Below are 12,834 nucleotides of genomic sequence, written 5' to 3' on the forward strand. Positions count from 1 at the left end.
AGCTCTGAGTAGCAGAGTAAAAATTTCGTCTTGCAGACATGATTGCATAACTCGCGAAGAAGAGGGAACTCTACCTCGTGGCATTTCATCGAACACTTGTATTTACAAGCGTTTTCTGGAATTGATACGATAGTAATGGTGAATACGATGGAGATGGTGAATACGACGGCGATGGTGATGGTGAATACGATGGCGATGGTGAAGAAGATTTGGTTTTAGAGGGCTAATCTGTTTCATAAGGAACCTGTTCAGTTTCAAAAGATTCAATGGGATATTCAAATCCATATTCCAAACACTGATAAGTTTTCTCGGGTAAATTTTGGGTTTCTAGTGAATCCTGAGGAAGATTTCCAGGTTCTGAAAACAGAAATGATGCTTCATCGTTTGAATCGGGAAAAAATTGAGTTTTTGGGGAATCCTGAGTAAATCCAGATTCTAAAAGCAAAGGTTTTCCAAGATTTGGTTCAGAAAAATACTATGGTTCATAAGAAAATTCGGAAGCTATAGACACCTGAAGAAATTCAGATCAAAATCAAATGGGATAAATCCGCGGACTTGAAGAGCAACAAGAACAAGCAATGCAGGTACTAAATTGGCTATCAAATCTGACTTCATCATTGTTACTATTGTTTCAAAAATGTTTAAAGTTTTTGACGAAAAATTAATCAGAAAGACAAGCTAACCGTGCTGACCTCCTTATGGTTCCATCTCCACATGGGGTATGTCCTCACCCATATCATCATTGGGGGCAGGGATGGCTATGATTTGTCGCATCGTTTCTTCATCAAGATGACAGCGCAAAAGGCCGGTATTCCAATCTCCATGGCCATCAGCAAAATCACACACTACAACGTCAGTAACAAGCGTGGGAGAAGGCTTGGTGACATAAATAAATTGCTCGATTCTTGGAACCCAAGCATCAAACCAAAAGTTGGATCTTCTTCCATCTCCAATGGAGCAGCACTTCTTTCCCTTTATGAAGTCCCAAACCCGAGCTAAAGACCTTCAAATAAAAGAACTGCAACGAGTCTCAATGCTAGGAGGGAGCGTTCCATTCACCTTCTATTTGGAGCTAAGGACTTTGACCCACAGAGCCTCCGAACGCATTAATCAATTGTAACCCAATTTCAAAAGGAAAGCCTCGTTTTGGGATTGGAGCAGCCTTAAGCCAAGCCCTCCATGGGTAGTGGGTTGACAACAGCTTTTCCAATTAATGAGGGTCATCTTAGATTTGTCTTTAGTCCCTCTCCAAATGAAATGGTGAGTTATCCGTGCAATTTGGTCGCAGACACCTATAGTATAACCACGGTTTACATAAAATACTTCGGAATAGCCATAAAAGTAGCTTTAGCGAGAGTAACCCTCCCAACCAAAGACAGATCAGTCGCCACCCAATTATTTAGTTTGTTTCGGTCCTTGTCAATAATAAACTGAAACGTTCTCTTAGTCACTCTACTATGAACAAAGGCATACCTAGATAAGTGCCCATTTCCTTGGAGCGTTGACATCCTAGATAGAAGCACACTTGTCAGCAATGTCACCTTCAACGTTGATGGAAAAATAAACTTTAGTTTTGTTTGGATTCACTTTATGTTCAGAGAATCTACTAAACTGGTCAAGATTAGCTTGGTTTTATATCGCCTTGCTTAGAAGGATCAGGTCATCTGCAAAAAATGAGTAAGAGAAGGCCCCCATCACGAAAGAATCATCGGATCCCAGATACCCATATCTAATGCATAGTGGATACTCTGTCTATCTCTCCATACAAAGGACGAACATGTAAGGGGAGAGAGGACACCCTTGTCTAATGCCCCTAGATGCTGTGAACTCATCCGAGAGAGACTTATTCCAAAGGATTTGAAAGGAGGAAGAAGTAACCGACTCCAAAATAATGTGATGAATATTCTCCAGACATCTCATGTCTTTTAAGGAATCAAACAAAAAGGCCCAGCTGAATCGATCATAAGCCTTCTCAAGATCAATTTTCAGGGTTATCCATTTAGTCTTACATTCCTTTTTCCTCATAGAGTGAATAACCTCCTAAGCAATAAGGATATTATCATTGATGCTTCGGCCAGCGATGAAACTGACTTGATTATGAGAAATTATCTTAGGAAAGATCAACTTGAATCTGTTGGCAATAATTTTCATGAGCAGCTTGTAGATGACCGAGCATAAACTGATTGGTCGGAAACCCGAAAAAAGATTCGAGACCTTCCACTTTTGGAAAGAGGACCAAGATGGTTTTATTAAGGTCAAGCTCTAGGGAATTTCCGGAAAAAATATCTTTAATCCAACTACATACCAAGCTGCCAATAGTGTCTCATTGATTTTGAAAGAACAAGGCATGCAAACCATCAATCCCAGGAGACCTCAAAGGGTTCATGTCAAAAAGAACTCGTTTGATTTCGTCGTTCGAAACATCTCCGTTAAAAAGATGGAAATCTGAAGACGAGAGGCGAGGGAAATGATTTCTAATCGAAAACTGATTCGAACTCTAGCCGTCTTCCCGATAAAGGGCTTCAAAGAATTTAGAAGCTTCCTCTCTAAGGATTTCTTCATCATAGCACCAATTCTCATTGCTAATACGTAAAGCTTGGATACGATTCTTTTTCCTGCAGATGAGAGCGTGACCATGGAAATATTTTGTATTGCGGCAGTCAAATGCTCTTGAACTTCTGCTTCCAAAGGAGCTCTTCATTATCAAGAATGTCCTCCAATTTAGCCTTGATGTCCATCTCTACAGCTTTTAAGTTGTCATTGTCGTGGTAATCCATGGCAGCTTGCACCCTTGAAAGATGTTGCTTAAGCTTTTCTTCTCGTGCATAATATTTCCAGAAATATTCTTATTCCAAGCCTCCAGAGTATTAGTGAACGTCGATAGTGTTTCATAGACCCATTAGGATTTTATTTTATATTTGAAAATAAAAATTAATACATTTATAAATATATGAAAAACAGCAAACTAATAAATTGTAGAATTTTTGGAACACTTATTGTAGCAGTATTCAACGTAACGGGATGACTTCTTATCTGCAGAAAAGAAAAAAGAAGAAAGAAAACAACTCTCGTAAGAGAAGAAATGTAAACGAAAATTGGCATTATAACTGAGAATGTTAGTTTACCAGATTTGAAGATACCGGGCATGGAATCTGCGCAGAGACTAGTACATTTGTAGATCAGCTCCGCGACACGGAGGGAACATTTCGTCTTGCAGAGACTGTTGCATAACTCGCGAAGAAGAGGGAATTTTTCTTTGAGACATTTCGTCGAACACTTGTATTTACAAGGGTTTTCTGGAATTGATGGCGACGGCGATGGCGACGGTGATGGAGATTTGATTCTGTGACCTGCATCTGTTTCGTAAGGAATTTGTTCAGTTTCAAAAGATTCAATGGGATATTCAAATCCATATTTCAAAGACTGGTAACTTTTCTCGGGAAAATTTTGGGTTTCTAGTAAACCCTTAGGAAGATTTCCAGGTTCTGAAAACAGAGAAGTTGCATCATAGTTCGAGTGGGGAAAATATTGGGTTTCTGGGGAATCTTGAGTAAATCCAGATTCTAAAATCAAAGGTTTTGATCCAGAAAAATACTCAGGTTCGTAAGAAAATTTGGAAGCGGTAGAATCATGAGGAAATTCAGAATCAAAATCAAATGGAACAAATCCATGAACTTGAAGAGCAACAAGAACAATCAAAGCAGGTACTAAATTGGCTATCGAAACTAAAGAAATGGTGACCACTCACCTTCTTGCCATCTTTCTCATCATTTCAACCATTGTTTCACAGTCCAAAGCCCTTCTATTCCCTCAAGAACTCTGCAATCTTTCCTCAAATCAAATCTTTATTTTCGATAGTCCTTTAACGCCACCTTCTTCCTCCCCAGCAAGCCCACTAGTTTCTTCTTCCCTCTTGTCCCTCCTTGATTACCACTGAATCTTTAGATGGTTTTTGTGGATTCTGATTCAGGTTTTGAAGAAACTGCCAATGCTTGCTGTGGGTTAGAGAGACATAACGGATGGATCATGTGCATGTCGACGCAAATGGCATGCCATACATATTGCTTCCGATCACATCTGGTGGGAGCATTTCCATCCCACTGATGCAGTGAATGCCATCCTAGCAGACAATGTGTGGAGCAGCCGCCACACTGAAATGTGGTATCCTATGAACCTGGAAAAAAATTGGTCTTTAGCCAAAACCCGAACAACCTCGTATAAAATCTTCGATGAAGCTCGGAAAACATTCAGTTCCTCTGCTAGCTACCGGAATTTGTTACCGACAAACAAAGATCGAAACTAGATACATTACAGTCTGAATGAGATTTGTTACCAGATCTGTAAAGCTATGATACTGCTTCAACGGTGGCGAAACAGTATGTTTCATGCATGTGTTACAGCCAACATGATTACTTCGATATGGGACAATTGTATAAGTTCGTTCCGGTTGTCCGGATCGAGTTTCCATCGATTTTTGTAATATCTTCCGATGTGAATCATAGGTATACAAGTTCAACATAAAAAGCATTTGACTGAATCATGCATGAAAAACATAAACAGTGTCATAATCTTTATGATCGACGGATTCTTTCTCACGAACTCCCTCCATTCTTCTTCATCGTTCTTCCCATCTCTTGTATCGGCTTCCATCATTGTCTGCGTAATTATCTATGAAGTTGTGAGAGAAAGGGATACGGGATGGGTAGTTAGAAGGATTATCCGACTGAAACAATCAAACCCATTGTTGTAAAAGAAACAATCAGATTGAAGAGAATGGGTTGTGGGACTCTTTTAAGGATAAGGAGGAGGAGGAGGAGGAGGAGGATGGAGGAGGGTGTTGAAGAAAATGGGCTGAAGAAGAAGAAGATATGTGACTTGTTTTGAATTTACACGTGGGTTTTTTTTAAATATTTTTTAAACTGTCAATTTAAACTTCGTTAATGGGTTAACATAAGTTAACAGTTGAGGAATTTAAACTGAACGAACTAATACCATAAAAGATCACTAAAAACAAAGAGACTATAGACATAATTTTCCAAATTAAAACTGTATTTTTTCCTATGTAATGCTATCAAAGATATTTTTTTACTCTCTTCCACAAAGTGTTATGCAGAAGTTATATAGTTTACTGGACAATTTTTAATTTTTTTTGTTTCATGACAGGTGGTCGGTCTCCGACCACCACCCTGTCATTTTTAGTTCTTTTTTATCGTATTTTCAATAATAATTTCTCTTGATATTTTTTCTAATAAAGGGTATCATGAATATTGGTGTTTTAGACTATCGGTGTAGATTTTTTTTTAGTCTTTTGTTTTTCATTGAATACATGTCACTTGCTTTCCCGATACCCAATTCCTCTGTTCGTTTATAATATTGAATGTGATTGCTGTTAAGGGGGATCCGTTGGCCATTTTGGTCAGTGGGTCTAATCTCAACTTTTAAATAGATCATTAATTTCGTTAAATTGAGGATGAAAATGAAATGAAGCATCTTGCACTGTAAATGCAACTTCTTTATGGTTTTCAACTCTCAAAAAATGCAGCTCAAATTGCATTTATTCAATTCAAAGAGTTCCCACAAACATTATTCAGAACACTCACTCGACTCGCTTCGAATGTTAAAATTAAGACCGAGCATACCGGACGGGAATACGGCGCTGGATCAGACTCCGACAAGAAGGGCAGTCCTTCATCCCTTGCTTCTCATGGAGCTCATTGCACATTGTGCAAACGATCTGATGCGCGCAGGGGACGAAAACCACAGACCTCTCCTCTGACAAGCACATCACGCACTCACGTTCGCGTTTCAAGTCTCCTTTCCCGGAGATGTCCTGGAAATCCCTCACGACTTCTGAGATTAAAGGGGTTCGAGATTCCGTCTGGTTCGTGATATATTTGCTATCCATAAATTTTCCAACGTAGCTTCCATCGATTCCCCTTCGAAGTGCAGCAATTTTTGAAGAGTCCATCTTCAGTCTCAATCGAGAGATTTCTTGTTCAAGTTTCTGAATATCCTCTTTGTATTTTGCAAACTGGTTTCCGCTTTCAACTTAATCATGTCCTCTTTTAGTTTTGCTGAAGCCTCGATTTGTTCTCGTTCCTTTCTTATCAAACTAGCCTGAGTAAGCACTTCTTCCTTTGCCTTCTGTTCCTGTTGCCATTTAACCTGCCATGGTTTTTCAATTTTCAATGAGAACAAAGTCATCATAGCATAAGCCACAATTACAATCTGACGGTTTTTATCGAACTTATAGCGTAGCGGAAAATACCGATATGATTGGTGGGTTGATATCATACAATACATACTTTTATATACACAATCAGTCCGAAAAACATATTTACCGGAAAAACTAGAAAAACGGTGAACAAAAGCACAAGGTGAAATGAATATGCTATAGGACAACTCCAACAACCACCAAACATTAAGACCTAATATTAGATGGGAGATAGGGAATAGAAAATATTAGTTTCTGATCGATTTTGCATCAAAATTCAGATAAACTACGTAAATGTCACCATATCCATCGGCCATTACAAGCACCATGTACATGTGTTCACCATATCCATCGGCCATATCAGAAGAGATTACCTATTGTCTTTGATGTGCTTATATGATGTAAATGTCAAAAGGACCACATGAAACACGACACCTAAAAACTTCCATACGAAAGATTTTAGATCAACATTTCTGCTTTGAGTTGTTTGGTAACTTCTTTTAACCATTCAAAATACGTCACACGGCAACTTTATAGTATCCATCATGCAATGGATACCTTCCTCGCCAAGTCTTATTTTTCAGAACTTGTAAAAACAGCTGGTAAGTTTTTATCAAATATATCAAGGATTACTACTGTTTTCTATAAGAGAACTGGGAAAGGACAAAAGAAAAAGAAATGCTTCTAAATTCTAAATTAAACATTCTTTAAGACATACCTCAAGTTGTTCTTGGATAACCTTAGCCAGCTTTAGTTCCTTTAGATGTTGGGTGACCTTGCATTTTTCGGTCATGAGCTCTTCCTGGAACAAGGTTCTTTGCCTTTCCCAGGACTGGACTTTCATCAGAGTTTTCTTCTCCCTCTTTGATATCTCTTGACAGCTAGCTGCCGACTCCACTGCTCGCAATTTTGCAGCCTCCATTTCCTGCCTTATTGCCGCATTTTCCACCTCAAGCCTGCGGACAGTAGCATTAGCACGTTCCACCTGCCCACTAGCCTTGGACAAAGCAACATCCATCTCGACGAGCTTCTTTCTAGTGTTTCCCTCCAAACTCAACTTCTCTTTCTTAAGCCGTTCAACTTCTTCTTTCTCCTGCCTCAAAGTCTTAAGTTCAGCTTTGTCCTTACTTAACCGACGAGCAGCTTGCATAACCTTTTGATTAGTCCACTCAGTCCATTCCTGGAGCTGATTTTGTAGTTCTTGTACCCGTGGCACCAGCTTCAAAATCATCTCATCCTTCTTATCCTGAGGGACCCAATTCCCCAAGGAATTACCAAATGGCATCCCAACATAGCTTGGATTAGCAGCCTCTGAACAAGAAACAGAAGGCACCACAAGTGAATTGCTTTGGGTAGGAAGTGAAAGGGAAAGCTCGGTATCAGCAGTTGATAATGCAGATGGGTTATTCATAGGTGGAAATTCAGGTAGCATGTTTACCGGGGAAGAAATAGTTGCTACATCGGACTTAGGCGCTGGAGAAATATTGTTATCATTATCTAAGCAAAATGTTGTGGAAGATGAGGGCTCCGAATTAACCAAAAGATGACTCCCATTATCTTGAGGGACATCGACTCCCATTGCCTTAATTTTCAAAGAACCTTTTATATTAAAAGCAGCAGGATCAGAGACAGATTTTACTTTCTTGTCCAAGATTAAACCTCCCAAGCTGCTCAGTTTACCTCTTGATGACCCTTTAGATCCGTATGTCTTGTAGTTTTTATCCAGATGAAGCGATTTCTTCCGGAAAAGATATTCTCTCTTGGTAGAGTGAGTCTTTCTACTACCCACTAACTTTTCTTCCATTGTCGAAAATTGAGATGTTCCTGCCGCACTGAAAGTTTTATCTGGGCCACCAGCAAAGGAGTTTGTTCCCACTTTCTCTGAGACATCACCACTTGAAACAACGGAATTCTTGAATTTTTCAGTGTTGTTAGGTCCGATAGACGGTACCTCAGGTGGGGAACTATGAGAACAAGGAAAGGACGGAACCAGTCTACATGGATTTGGAAGATTCAATTCAGAGGTTTTGGCTTCAGGCTTCAACTGGGGCTGCTTCGAAGCAATAGAAAACCCATTGGAAACTCCATCCCCAACAAAACCATTCAATGGATCACCATCCATAGCACAAGCATGCGACAAATTCATATCACAGATCAATAAGCACCACATAGCATCCCCAGTGCTGAAGAAAGGCCGAACTTCTCGAAGAACACAAACCAGTTCCGTTAATATATACTTCTCCAACGGCTGCAGATCCTCAAAACAGTGGTCTCTTGAAGGACGATAATCGTGGCCACTTTTAAGAAATGCTAAGGTATTGTCCACTATATTCGAGACAGTGTCTTTACTACCATAACAAAGGCCTGATCTCAAAACTGCCTTCGTAGCAATTTCTTCCGTGTAGCCAAAAGTAACTATTTTCTTTATTGCACTCTTGAATATTGCATCCAAATTGCTTAAAACAAGTTCCTCTAGCTGAGATTCTGTGAGATCACTCCAATCAGCATCTTGGAATTCATCTGCCTCAAGTTCCTCTTTAGGCCGACTTGGCCCAACCTCAGAAGAAACTAATGTGCTAGACAATCTCAGGTCGAGTTTTGCTCCGTCATAATGGTCTTGGCTAACACCACACATGTCGCACGCACTAGCTTGATGATGGACTGGGGTGATTTCGAACTTCTCAGCACAAAACTCATAACTTGGGCAACCATTTTGAGGCGAGGTTATAATCTTATTCTGATCACCTAATGGTGGATCAGCCTGGAATTTTCGCTTATTCCGGCTACCTTTTTCTTGAACAGACATCAACGGAGATACATGACTACTACAGCTACTACCTTTAAGAACCATTGATGCCATTTTTAAGCTGCATCAAGAACGAACAACAATATCAAACTATCAATCAATCCTCAATGCAAAAACTAAACTATCCAATTACCCCTTCGCCAAACTTAATCAAAAACACAATCCTGAATCCAAATTCCAAATTTGAAAGGATTACATGATAAGCTCATTAGATCATTCACTATCAAACTAAAAGTACTGCTAATTTCATATTATATATTAAAAATCGAAATCGTACCTTTTAATCTCAACTATCAAAATTGACAACAGCAACAATCAAAATTCTGCAAAAAAAAAAAAATCAACAAAAAATAAAATAGCTCAGATTCAAAAACTAATTAATCGAGGCATAAACAACATACCCAGCGAGTCTAACCACAAAACTTGAATTCAATCTACCAGTATCCAAAATTATAATCTATTTAAAAAAAATCAATAGATCAACGAAATATTACAAAATAATTATAATTTGAGTCACTGAAGAGGTAACACATAGAACCGTATCATTAGATTAACGATCAGATTCCGATGACCCGAAAACATACCCGATTGAAAGCTTATTTGTTTGAGAAAATTCGCCTATCTCATAGCATCGGTGTAAAAAGGAAGAAAATACATATCATATATATAAGCGACGATTTGTTTTCCTGAAGCTTTATTATTATTATTATTATTATTATTATTATTATTATTATTATTATTATTATTATTATTATTATTATATTTTGTGCATTGAATGTTTCCCAGACACTCCCTAGAAAATTATTTTTGGCTTTATAGAATATTTGGTTTTTTTATTAAATATCAGAATATTACAATTATGTAAGAAATAATTTTTATAACGTAAAATATACAAATTGTCACTAACGTTTGAAATAGGTTATCGTTTTTTCCATTGAAGTTTTAAATTAACGAATTGATCATTAACATTATCTATTTATAACAAATTGATTACTTGACGTTAAAGGTCACCGTTAATGTAAGTGACAAAAACTTACCTGTCCGTTAATCACTTAACTGGATCGTTAATTATCAGACTGGAGAGTCTGATAACTAATCAAATCAATCACCCACCTCTACAATTTTAATTTTTCCACTTACCAAAACTCAACCAAAATATTGCCATAAAAAATAATAGTTACCTCTTCAACTTCAGTTATCTCTCTCACTCCTACTATCTAACAACAACAACTATGATTAGGGATGGGCATGGGTAGATTATTAGTCCATTCAACCTGACTCGAAAATAAGGAATCTTCCACTTGAAATCTGATCCGACCCGACCAAAATAAGATTTTACTGACCCGATCCGACCCGAAATAATAATAAAAAAAAAATTATTCAATAAACCGGAAACCCGAACCCGACCCAACCCGAACATCACATTTAAAAACGGGTCGGGTCAAGTCGAAACCCGTCGAGTTCGGTCTCATGCCCATCCTTAGCTATGACTCTTAAACTTTAAGTATTCTAAATCCATTCTCAAAATGATTCATGTTTTAAATTGATCTCTAAAATTTTAAGCATTTCAATTTCATCGCAAACTATAACACTTATTCTAAATTGGTCTCTAAATTTTTGAACATTTTAATTTCATCTGAAACTAATAGTATATGCTAATCATGTTGCACGTTAATAAAATCGTAATTTAAAATGTTCAAAAGTTTAAGAATTAATTTAAAATGGAAGTCATAATTTGATGATGAAATTGAAATATTTAAAAGTTTAAAGAGAAATAATAAAGGTTATAATATAGGGACATGTGATGCAATTAATTCTTTTTTGTTGTGGAAAATTTGAAACATTAATGACGAATTGACTTGGACAATTTATCATCTTTTTCATTTTTAAGCTACCAATAATTAATATATTGTGCTCCATTATATATCTAATAAAAAGGTGCTTAATATACTTTTTAGTATCTAAATTATATGTATAATTAACTTTTTGATGCATAAAGAATTTTTATTTAAAAATAAATGTCTAATACGTTTTCGTTATAATTTTAGATACCCACCTTTAAAAAACTCGATATATGACATGTGCTACATTTAGATTTTTAAAATATATTTTTAAATAATATTTTATTTAAAAAATCAAAAAGCTATAAACATGACATGTGTCAATTAACAGTTTTTTTAACGATAGACACCTAAAAGTGTAGCGGAGAAAACATTATACACATAAATATTCTTTAGGCATCAAAAGTTAATTTGTGGTACAGTTTAGGCACTTATTTTTGCATTAACTCATAAAAAAGTTTAATTATAATGAATCAAGTTACATCGGTGGTTAAGAGAAAGATTGTTAAGTCAATTTGGGTACAATTTAGGCACTTATTTTTGCATTAACTCATAAAAAATTTAATTATAATGAATCAAGTTACATCGGTGGTTAAGGGAAATATTGTTATTCTTAGAACTTGCGGGTTTGAGCATATTGTATGTCACGTGTGTTTAAACATTCATTATTAAATGAATTAAGAATTTTTAAACGTATATTATCGTATAATTAATTTAGATAAATAAAAAGTATTTAATTATAATATTAAATACTCTTTCATTGTTGTGTTTACTAAAGTCATAAATATTTTTAGGCCACTTTTTTAATATAATTAATTGAGGTTAGATAAGTTCATTACTATTTTTCAATATTGTTTCCATTATTATTATTATTAAAATAATATTTGTGAATATAATTAATGGAGAAGTGTCACGCCCAACTTAATTAGTTCGACCTATAGATATAGCTTTCCTCACTAACATTTTACCAAATTATCAAATAATCAAAATATTTAAATCATCGTATTATTATTTAAGTATATAAAATATTTTTTTATCAAAATAAATATTTAAAGTTATACTATTAGTCGGAAAAGGTATCCAAAGTATTTTTTAATCAAAATAAGCACTTAAAGAGTTCAATTTTTCTTCTAAGTACTTAAAGTATTCTTTAACTATTGTAACATGTCAAAAAAATTTAGAACTTAGATGAATAAGTTAGAATAGTTTAGGTACCTATTTTGGCATAAAATACTTTAGGCACTTAAATGAAAAAATATATACTATAAGTACTTATTTGTGATATAAGCTTTTTTTCAAGATATTTAAATATTCACCCGGAGATAATTTCATCATTCGCTCCATTTATTTACAATCCCTCAACATGATCACTATTAATCACATTATCAACTAAATTTATTATCTGATACGTACATAAACAGTCATTTGATCCCCATCAAAGTTTGCATTGAGTACCTTACAAACTAATAGATGTAAAGAAGTGCGCGACCTTCTACTAAAATAGGTTGGAATGCCTGTATACCTAATCTATGCAGAGTAGGTGCTCTATTCAGCAATACAAAATGTCCCTGCATAACTTCTTGCAATATTTCTCATACAATCGTTTCTTTTTCTCGAATTTTACTTTTAGCAACTCCTATGTTTGGAGCAAGATGTTGTCTAATTAGACAACGAATTATAAATGTCTGGAAAGATTCTATTGCTATTTCGCGAGGCAATTCATAGCGATGTAATGAAAGTGAGGGGCCAACAACAATGACAGAATCTTTCAAATAATCGACTCATTTGTCAAGCAAAGTTTCATGAAATCTTCCCTCTTTACCTTCATTACATCTGAAAACGACTTGTAAACCTTATTATGACTGTCCCTCATTGGTTGTCTGCGGATTCTATTATCAAGAAGTGTATCCACGACTTCTTGTACTAACTTTTCCTGACATATTACCAATTCTCATGACGTAGATCTACTTGTT

The 12,834-nt window shown here is 36.1% G+C and overlaps 1 pseudogene; it reads right to left on the bottom strand.

The window, feature by feature from the left end:
- Positions 1–5,473: 5,473 nt before the first annotated feature.
- Positions 5,474–9,665, bottom strand: LOC120164078 (annotated as a pseudogene).
- Positions 9,666–12,834: the final 3,169 nt, after the last annotated feature.

The sequence above is a fragment of the Hibiscus syriacus genome, unplaced genomic scaffold (assembly GCF_006381635.1).
Source record: "Hibiscus syriacus cultivar Baekdansim isolate YM2019G1 unplaced genomic scaffold, ASM638163v2 tig00111504_pilon, whole genome shotgun sequence".
In the NCBI taxonomy this organism is placed as follows: Eukaryota; Viridiplantae; Streptophyta; class Magnoliopsida; order Malvales; family Malvaceae; genus Hibiscus; species Hibiscus syriacus.